Raw genomic sequence first — 11,381 nt, forward strand, 5'->3', positions numbered from 1 at the left:
GCGCCACCTTTTTGCGTGTTTAAGTTGAAACAAAAGCACTTGTTCCTTTATTTAAATATTTACTATAATTTACTAGTAATGAAGATGAATTTGCCTAATTTTTAAACTACCTAACGTTTCTAATAACAACGGTAATATTAGTTACGAAACGTGCCGCTTGCTCAACTCAACATGTCTGCTACGACGCTGTCCTACGCTGTCGTCTGCGCTGGTGTTGCGTTTGCGACCGCGGCGCCGTTCCAATTTTATTCCTTTAGACGTGTAGTTAGACTGCTTCGTAGACTGCCTACCAAGCTGTCCGCGAATTGGAACGCAGCATATGTTAAGTGCAACAGTTGGGTTTTCGACGAAGGGAGAGCAGCTCTTCTCTTTCTCCAGCCTTGCTCCACTAGTGCTAGCTGCGCCATTTTTTTATCAGCAGGCTGTTTAAGCTCGAGCTTGGTCCGTTGGCGTTCCCGAAAATACCAAGAAAAGGAACTCCCTCAGTGTGAGGCGCCCGGCGAGACTTTGGCGCAGCGGCTCAGAAAAACAATCTGCAGAAATTCGCCACTAATGCGTAGCATCCTTATGCCACTTGTCTCGAGTATAAGTTCGTTACAGTGAAGTTTTTTTTGTTTTTTCTCAATTCTTTCCGACCAGTTACCTCCATTTACGCTAACGATTACAGGTGTAACTATCGCAAAATCTGCATTATTGCAGGGAGTTCACAGTTCGTAATTTCCAGCAATTTTTTATAGTTATCTTATTTTTTCAGGTTTTCAATATTTCGTTCGACCAACTACATCCGTTTACGCCATTGTAACGGCTACAAGTGGAACTGCGCGAAATCTGCATTATTGTGGAAATGCAGGGCATTACACGTTTTTCCATGTTCCATAATTTTTTTATTTGACAGTATTTTAGTTTTGTAAAACTTTGTTCGATCAAGAACGTCCATGAAGGCTATTATAACTATTACAGGTGTATTTACCTTACTTTGGATGCGGACATTACGGAGGCGGAGGTGCGGGAAACCTTGCATGAACTTCGTACAACCTCAGCCCCGGGGAAGACAGGGTTACCAATAAAATTTTACGAAGTTTAGATGACGCCTGCGTAGCCTGCTTAGTTGGGGTATTCAATTACCATTGGAAGGAGGGCACGCTCCCTAAAGAGTTTCGCCATGCGAACGTTACATTTATACCAAATCCGGGCAAGCCACTATATCTGGAAAATTTAAGACCCATCTCGCTAACATCATGTATTGGCAAATTACTAGAACGGGTAATTCTAGCTAGGTTAAATCGTTTCATCGAAAACACGCAATCTCTGTCCCCCAATATGTACGGCTTTCGAGCAGGGCTTTAAACAAATGATATACACTTGAGGCTGCATCATGATATTCTGGAAAGCCCACCCATAGCGGATGCCACAGCTGTTTTAGCCCTGGATTAAACCAAATCATTTGACAGAGTTACTCACGATGCTATCCTGAGAGGTTTGGAACACATAGGACCAGGAGCTCTAGTATATAACTACGTGCGCGCGTTCCTCACCCAAAAGACGGCAGCACTCCGATTGGGCAATCTCACAGTGCAGCTCCCTCGGGGATTCCGGATTTCCCCGTTGCTTTTTGACCAGCAGTGATTCATACACCAATCACCTTAGAACAGATGCCGAAATTGCATTACACCCTTTAGGCGGACGACATCACGCTCTGGGTAAAGGGAGGTAGTGATGCTCAACTTGAAGCCACACACTAAACTTTTTTACACCCTTTTAGCCAAAAAGGGCGTAGCATAGGTGGAAAAAGGGTGTTGGGAGGCCTTTACACCCTTTTTCTTGAGTCTCAACACCCTTTTTCTAGCTCTACGCCCTTTTTGTTTGAAAATAAGGGTGTTGATCAACTTCAACACCCTTGGTTTTTCTTAGGGTGTTGAAAGGGTGTGGAAAAGGTGTTCAGCTGTTCATTGAATAAGGCCATGTTCGGATGCATAATAGCACTGTAAAGAAGAAGACATCCCCTAATATACTCCTCTACTCGCAAGAAATTTCCAAACGCAAAAAAAAATAATTGCTCTTATGCAATGATCGCTCGTTTCCTTATTGGGTGCACCTCATGCCCCAAGTTTAGCTTTGGCACGTGAAACACCAATTCGAACCTTCTAAATTAAGAAGACTGTAGTCGTGTGGCGAAAAGGATGTTTACGAGCTGCAACACGCTTGGCTTTCTGTAGGTTGTTGAAACGGTGTGAAATAGGTGTTCAGTTGCAAAAAAAGAACAGCGGAGCTGCGGGTCGACCTAGTTTCTTCCGGTGTTGCCAGGTTTTGTTATGTTTGCTAAGGTTTACAATGTTCTTGCTAAGCCAGGATGACCGCTCAAGGATGAGGCCAAATTTAACCGGATTTTACAAGGCTGTTCCAGTGTGCCCGCCTTCTCCCCCCCCCCTCCCCATTTCCAGGAGATCCAAGAGGGAAACAAGGTAGGTCGGCCCCCAGCGTTGCTGTTTCTCCAGCCTTGCACCACTATTGCAAGCTGCCCGATTTTTTTTACCTTTTAGAATCCAAAAAAGACTAGTACCTTTGAATTGGTTCAGTAAGAGGTGCGGATACGCATACGCCCCTTGTGCTCACACTCTAACAAGCTCGAAAGCCGACTTCACTGTCATAATACCCTATCTGCGGTGGTGCACCCTTTACAGGCGCCCCAGTTTTTTCTTTGTATTTTTTTGCTAATGCTGCCGAAACTACCTCCTGGAGCTTAAAGAGCTTCACTGGTAATAAATTATGCCAATTCATATTGCTGTAAACATCGTGAGGCACAACCCCCCCCCCCGCCCGCTTGTAGAGAATGTTCAGTCCACCCGTGTAAACAGGTACAAAATGCCTCCAAAATTGGAGGTCTCTCCACCTTTTTTCTTCGTTGGCGGTCTTTTCTTACACCCTTTATTTCTTTACGCCCTGTTTCTTAGTTTCAAACACCCTAATTTGTAGCTTTAAACCATTCTGAGAAAATGGGTGTTGAAATAATGAACACCCTTTTTGAAGGGTGTTGAGGTGGCAGGGAAGATTTGTATGGTATTTAATAAAATTCTTTAAGTTACGGATCAGAAAAACTGCCGCGTAATTAAAAAGTTTTTGCAAATCCACGTGTTGATTTGTATATTCTCGTAGTAAAATCCATACTTCCAAAATTAGCGCTAAAAATATCAGTTTTTTGCGACAAGCCCATCGACTCCATCTGGGGGCTTTCCTCTGCTGGGTATAAAAGCAAGAACAGCACATGTATTGCTAAGTAAGTATGCACTCCCTGTACCGCTTGCATCCCGTGTTTCAACTGTAACGTGTACGTATTGGCTGTTTATGTTGAATGCTGCGCGCTCCGCCGTTTGACATTGCCTCTGCACATGCCATCACCTCAAAAAAAGGGTGTGAGACTCAACACCTTTTTTTAGGGTGTTGAGCATCCTCAACACCCTTTTTTAAAGGTGTTGAGCTCATCACCCTTTTTTCATCCATACACCCTTTTTTGCAAAAACATTTTTTAAGGGTGTTAGCCATGGGACAAGATTTTTACACCCTTTTCGGCCCAAAAGAGTGTAAAAAAGTTTAGTGTGCACCCTACAGGCTGGAGCAACAGCCGTAGAAGAAGGCACGGCCTTGGCTGACCTTCACTGTTCACCAGCCAAATCCGAACTATTCTTTCTAGATGCATTTCCACCCAAGACATCTAGAGCACCACGAGACCCCTCAATCGCGATACAGCTGCGGGGTACACCCGTACCACGGGTAATGCAAATAAACATAGTTGGATGGCCTCTACAACACCACCGGCGAAACACAGCGTACATCAGGAAATTATCGGCTCATGTAGCACAAATAATCTGGCTTCTTAGACGAATTGTAGCACGACGACATGGCCTCAAAAAAAAGATAGGCTAAAAGTAATACAAGCATTCCTAATAAGTAGGATTACATATGCGGTCCCGTATCTTAGCCTCACAAAAACGGAAATTCGAAAAGTGGTTTGCCTAATTCGGAAGGCTTATCGAGCCGCTCTACAAATACCGCCAGGAGCTGCCACTGCCAGACTGGCGAGCACAGGCGTGTACAATACGGCCACAGAGCTTATCGAAGGACATCGCACGGGGCAGCTTGGCCGCTTGAAGCGCAGTGCAGCCGGTAGAGCCCTCCTAGACAGCCTGCGCATTGGCTACCTACAAGAGCCCGAAATAAAATCACTCATCGAATCTGTGACTAGAGAAAACATTATTATTCGGCCCCTTCGTCGAAACGTGCACCCCCGATATCATTCCCAAAGAAGGCGAAACGAGCACGTGCATCAGCAGCAGCAAATACCCCATTGAACAGCAAATACCCCATTGACCCAGGCACACTGTATGTTGATGCGGCCGTAGCACTTGCACTCACACATAGGCCAACACCTCGATTCATATTCTCAGATTCGAAAACGGCCGTTCTAAACTATGTCAGAGGCGAGATCTCGCCTCAGGCCCACCAAATTCTTAATCAAAAACCACCTACTGATCCTGTAGAATTGGTCTGGTTCCCTTCCCACACGGGTATTGGAGGAAATGAAGTGGCACACACCGCAGCCCGAGCTCTCGTCTCCCGGGCCTGTGATGCCAGCACTACCTCTCATGGAGTCAGATCAACCCGTGATAGTTTACTCACGTACAGAGAAATCACGGAACATTACTGCCTCTCCCGCCGCAAATACCCTCCCGCCCACCCATCCCTATCAGTGGAAGAGGAACGCCTTTGGCGTCAGATTCAAACTGAATCCCTCCCCTGTTTAGCCGTACTTCATCACATTCACCCCTCACTGTACCCCACAACACTCTGCCAGCACTGCGGAGAACGGGCCACATTACATCACCATATGTGGGCCTGCAAGTCCGATCCCTTCCCTCTCATCACCTCCCTCGACCGGTGGGAAGCAGCGCTGGGATGCTCAAGCCTGGATCTCCAGAAGTCACTCACGGGTCGGGCAGCCACAGTCGCCGAAGCTCTACGATCTTCGGCCACCAATACGATGAGGCGCGCCGTAGTGGAGGGTTCCGGATTAATTTTGACCACCTGGGGATCTTTATCGTGCGCCGAAATCTCGTACACACGGGCGTTTTTGCTTTTCGCCTCCATCAGAAAAGCGGCCGCCGCGGCCGGGAATCGAACCCGCGACCTCGGTTAAATAAAGTGTTATCCCTCGCTCCTTCTCTCCGCAATATGTGCATTATTAAAATTCGTGGTTCCCCATTTTCCGTAATTTTTTATTTTGGTATCATTTTTAGTTTTTCAACTTATTCTTGGACCAAGAAGCTCCATTTACGCTTTTATAACGATTACAGGTAGACCTTTTTCGAAATATGCATTAATGTGGAGATGCTGATATGGGCAATACACGGCTCACCTTTTTTCGTATATTTTACATTTTCCTAATACGACTTTTCAAAATATCGGCGGACTAATTATGTCCAATAACGTCTTTATAACGACTACAGGTGGAACGTCCCCCTTATCGGCACTTTTGAGGGCGTCACACGGTTCTAGCTGTGGGAATACTTCGCAAGTAATATTACGCATTAAAATACCCAGACCACGTGCCAGGCGTCGTCCAGGCACGCGCGTGTTCTTATCGCCACATGAGTAGCTCAGTCGTCGTCGTCGTGCACCGACCGGCCCGCCGCCGCGACGGAGACGACGCCGACTGAACTCTCAAACACCGCACCAGCCAACGAACAACCGGAGGTCGACCGGAGCGAGGGAGGGAGGAGATCTTTTACTGCTCGCTCACTGCGCACTTTCCAGAAGAGCTCTGCTGACATCTTGAGCCGCTGCCTCACGTACGCCTTTGGTCTTCGTTTTTGCTTATCGTGGTCAGCCATCCTTTGTGGGGTGTCATTGTAGTGCTGTATGTTGCGCGAACCATACTTTGGACTCGCTTATTTATGTTCCGCTTTTTGGATTTGTTTATTTGTTTTTGCTTTTACCGCCCGGCGGCGCTAGGCTATGATTATCTCTGTCCCGAGTGGAGCGCACGTTCCGTTCTTTCTTTCTTATTGCGCGTGGCTTATGTCGTTTGATAGGGATAATGTTTCGCCCTAAGACCATAGAGAAAAAAATATTTATAAGAGAGGACACTCCGGCAGATCGCGGCGCAATGTGGCCGCGTAAGCTCCTTTTTATCTTTCCGGCACTACGCGCGTGTGGTAAAAAAGTTTGTTTAAAATTAGGTTAACACACAATATTATACTTTTACGATTTTGTTGGTTAATCGATTACACACTTTTATTTATGGAAAAAGCTGAATAGTTGTGACTAAACATTTTTTTGGCTTCTTTATGCACGATATGGAGGCAAGCCTGGCCAAGCCGCAAGCCCAAGCCGCCATTTGGCTCTTTCGGCAGCGTTTACTCGTAGGTTTCTGCAGCCTCGTGCTAACTTCTCTTGTGGAGAAAGAAACGCCTAGTGCTTTCTTTGCGACATCGGTTTTGCATCCTACACGAAAGGTGAGACTTTTTAAAGTGCTGGTGCGGCGTATCATATTTACGTTTCCTTGTACTTCAAACGCTGCGACCACTGTGTAGCCTCAGTGAAATCAGACATAGCTAGTTCTGCGTCTTTAAGATAACAGCTTAAGAAACGCCCTGGAAACACGTAATAGACCATTTTTTTAGCCGGACGTAATGATATTTTAGGCAGGTAGTGCCGCTTGCTCAGGCGCTGAGGGATGTCAACGGTACGCGCCCGTCGTCGCACGTAGCGTAGCGTTCAGGTGCCGCCAACGACGGCGGTGAATAGCGGAAGTGGCCGGCCGGCGTGCGGTCCGTAGGCGAAGCAGGCGTTCTGCGCTGTGGCTGCACTGAAGTTACGGGAGCAACACGCTGCGTTTTGTTGTACTAGCTAGCAATTGTTACTGCTATTATTTATTATGCCCGCGATGCACTGCAAAGCCATTCGTGCGAACGGACGCGACGAAGTAGCCGTATCTGCATTGTTTGGCTTATCTGTGCATACAGAGCATCCGTACACTCATCGCAAAGTTTTACACGTGCATGCAGACTAAGCCGCCAGCGTACCAAGCGAACCAACGTTGAGCGAACCCATTCGCCGACGCCAAAGACGCGCGCGCCTCGCTTCGCTTTGGCGCGTCAGGTGCGGTGAAAACACGTTTAGTCGGCAGAAAACAGCTTTGCTCGAGGCGGCATGAGTATGCAGTGAATTGAAATCTTCAAATTTGTCTTCGCTCTACATTGCATATCAAATCTGGTATCGCAGGCTTTGCATAGAACTGTTCCAAACTTGCCGTTTTTTTAAGCGTTTGCTCTTTTTCCTCTAGTCATATTTTGGATAGTTTCATAAAACACTCATTGCGCGTATTGCACCTATTCACTCCGAGCGGTGTGTCTTTGTCATGTTTTTCACTCCATAGCCTGTGGGGGTCATCAGTACGGCACTCACTGCTGCTTTCCATGGTGCACACACAGCGGCCGAATATACCTTCGCCACATTCCCGCTCTCGGGATGCGTTTCTTTCGCGGACCCGTGGAGCAACAGGTGTTTTTGGGCTTTGTATTACGTTCATTTCACTCTCGCTGTTCGTCCTGATTTTACAAAAAAGACAAAGGGATTCATGCTATGTGAGCAGTATAATCATTTTTGTTATACCAAACAATAGCTGAATTGCATTAGGGATGTGCCTAAGCAGTGCGCAATTGCAAAGACGCATATTTTTAGTGTTTCTAATACCACGATCGCACGATTGCTGAATAGATCAAGAGAACTTCATATGTTGTAAATAGGTGGCATGCCCTGGAGGCAATACTTGAGTACTCGTTGCAGTGAAATTTACAGACTGTTCGCAGCTCATCTGTCATTTCAAACAGTGTGTGTACTATTTCCCCTATCACCTGTGCAGGTCTACAGCATACGTAGCCTACACTGCACGAGGTGCCGTCAAGACAAAGCCAACCAGCCAGCTGCATTCGTCATAACAGACATGCTGTAAGCACTTCATGACACAGGACTTCATGGATCCTGCCCTCACACGACTCACAAAAATGACCGTGCCAACTGCGCTCCTAGAGTTATTCAGTTGTATAATGACTCCCTGCAGTGGTTCTTACTCCCTTCTTACTCCCTGTTCGGTACGGCAAATATATTCCATCTTTTGAACCTCGCCATATTTCGTATTTAAAACCCGGAAATCGAACGCATTTCTCGGCAATCAATAAGGCGTGATAACTGAAAAGCCTGTCGTTGACACAAGGAATAAACTTTTTTATCTCTGACGTGCCTCATCTTATTAAAACCACTCACAACAGCGTCCCGTCTCCAAACTCCACTCGCAAATAATTGTTGCTGCTAGCACTAATATTGTGAAACAGTACATCCACGAAAACCCTCTAACAATACCCAGCACCTCTACCAAAGATGTCACGTGACAACGCGGAGATGGGTAGTCAGGAAGGAGGTGTATTTACAAAGGACACCGTAGCCACCGGGCGAAAAGACCGGTTGATGGCGCAAACCCAGCGGGAGCTCGGGCTTCGTCTACTTCCTCTTCATTCCGTTGGACATCGCCCAGCGTCTTTCCACTGGAGCACATACCCCGATAGGGAGAGATTGCCCCGTGTACGTTTCTCGGGAATCTGTCCGAAGTCTGTGACAATATGAAGAAAGCCAGGGTAAAAGATCATGCTAAGTGTCGTTGTTTCTCACCGTGTTGTTGGAGGCCTAGATGGAAGAGAACCATGTTGGGACCTACGTTGTCAAATGCTCTCATAATGTCCTCACCAAGGATGGCTCTCTTCCTGCGCCTTAGAAGTTTCTCGGTACTTAGTGTAACGCCTCCACCGGGAAAAATATTCTCGGGTGTTTTTTTCTGGCGAATTGTGTACTCCCAGTGTGGTAAATAGATTGCCCTGTCATAAGTTCGGTGTACACCGACTGTGTAGTGTGGTGGTCCTCTTCGGACTCTGTTTTCAGGTGAATCACAGCTTGCAAATAGACACAGTGCTCTAGAAGGACTTCTTGTTGGGCGAGTTGGTGCATTTTCTCAAATGGGGTAAACTGCGCTGAGGAAGGAAGGAAGGAAGGAAGGAAGGAAGGAAGGAAGGAAGGAAGGAAGGAAGGAAGGAAGGAAGGAAGGAAGGAAGGAAGGAAGGAAGGAAGGAAGGAAGGGAGAAAGGAAGGGAGAGAGGAAGGAAGGAAGGAAGGAAGGAAGGGTGTAGAAGGAAGGCAGGAAAGTTAGCCTGGCTAGAGCCTAGTTTGCTATCCTGTACGTGGGAAAAGGAAAATAGGCAAAAAAGCCAAAAGAAAGAATAAAGAGAATTTGGAGTAGACACGTATGCCCAGCGCAGAAGCACTGACATTGACTGACACTGGAGGCGTTCAGTCTATAGTATGGTGTTTAAGTTCGTCGCCCGTAGAAAGCGTAAAAGTTCTTTAGTCGCCTTCTGAGCGGATGACAGAGAGGGCCAGTAGCGCAGAATCTTCTCCTCCGAACACGGCCGTCGAGAGTCCAGGTTTCTCGGTGCTGACGACAGCTTTTTTTCTTTCAGGCGAGTAGCGTAGGCACTCGCATAAAACGTACCGTATCGTCTCCGGCGTGCCACACGGTTCGCCCTCCTCACTTGCTGCCATTCCTATTGTGTATGAATAATCATTTGTGAAAGCCACCCCCAGCCAAAGATGGCAAAGAAGAGTTGCGTCAGACCGCGGGAGGCTTAGTGGAAGGGGACGCTGCAGGTGCGGGTCAAGAGCACCAATGCGTGCACATGTGAATTCTTCTGGATGCCATTGAGAAATTGCTGTTTCCCGGGCAAGTATGCGGAGGACCCTAACTGCGTCCTTCCTAGACAGTGGAATAAGCACAGTCGCCGCTGTTTGATGTGCCAGCTGGGCGGCAGCGTCCGCACTTTCGTTGCCGACAATACCGCAGTGGCTGGGCAGCCACTGCAGGGTTACATCATGACCTGCCTGGGTAGCACGGTCGTACATCATTATTATTTCTGTCAGGAGCTGTTCGTGAGGTCCCCGGCACAGGGCTGACTGGAGTGACGGAAGTGCAGCCTTCGAATCACAAAAGATATCCCATCTGCGGCACGAACTTTCCTCGATGTTACGAAGAGCGCAACGGATGGCCGTACGTTCTGTAGCCGTGGAGGTTGTAGGATTGGCTATCTTGAATTGGCTGGACAGTGACATTTGTGGAATAATAACCGCGCCGGCAGAACCCGATGATGTCACCGAGCCATCAGGGTATACAGGGGTTCGGTCATTGTATGTCTCGTGCAGGTATGTCAAAGTTAGCTGCTGCAGGGACGGTATGGGAAGACGCCACACAGAGAGAGGGACACAAAGACAGGCGCAGATATTCCGCAGTTTACCCCTTTCGAGAATATACGCAGTGCTCCCATCATGTGCCTCGTAAATAAAATTGCACTGTGATTCTAAATCATGCACATAAAATGTATAACTACATGTTGAATGCGCATACGCGGTGTAATCCGCGAACATATAGGCGGCACAGGTATTTTTAACCTCCGTCATAGCACATGGTGGATTGAGAAACATGCCTGATCTAAAGTGCACTCTAGTAGCATTCCTCACTGCCTGGTTGTGAGATGCAAAGCATAGCAATGTCAAGTGCAGTTGTGCGTTTGTGCGTGGCATTGCTCAAATTTTGCTCGACTGCGTGTTCGAAATGGAAAAAAATGTGGCACGTTGTCTAAATGTTGCCGCGTTACCTTATCTGACTCTGTAATGTGTCGCCATTGTTTCATACACAAGGAGCATAAACTGCTTCCCTGTTTTTAATATTTGACTGTTTGTATTGACAGTGAAGACGTGAATTTGTGTGCCTTGACCGAGCCTGGAACCTGTCGTTTGACTGTGTACACGTACCTGAAATCTCCTCGGCTGGCCCTTTGCCTTTATTCGGAAGGCAACGCTTCGGGAAGCTAACTAGGCTTCTTGGGAAATTGCACATTTGGAAGGAACCAATAGGAAGTTGATTTTTTCCCCTAAACGTTTTCGCGTGTGCATGTCCACACAAATGTGATTTGTGTTCAATTACTGCTACTGATTTGAAGTTGCCCAGAGGCAATAGACCTCACTGGAGTTCATTAAATAAACAAGGCTGTAAAAGCATTTGGTAAGCGGGGCGCAAGTGTTTCCATTCTTTCATATAATAACTGGAGAAATTGCCACAGTGAAAAAATATTCTGCAGAGATTGCCGTCGTAAACACTTGCAAGTATGCCAGTGTCTTGGTTTTGGTATGGTTGATATTTGTGTATGACATCACCAGCGCACAGTCTGAGGGGGGCGTAGATACAAGTAAAAAAGTGGATGGCAGATTCTTCGTGGTTCTCTGCG

The sequence above is a fragment of the Haemaphysalis longicornis genome, unplaced genomic scaffold (genome assembly GCF_048455015.1).
Source record: "Haemaphysalis longicornis isolate Haplotype H1 unplaced genomic scaffold, Haemaphysalis longicornis Haplotype H1 scaffold_2, whole genome shotgun sequence".
Taxonomy (NCBI): domain Eukaryota; kingdom Metazoa; phylum Arthropoda; class Arachnida; order Ixodida; family Ixodidae; genus Haemaphysalis; species Haemaphysalis longicornis.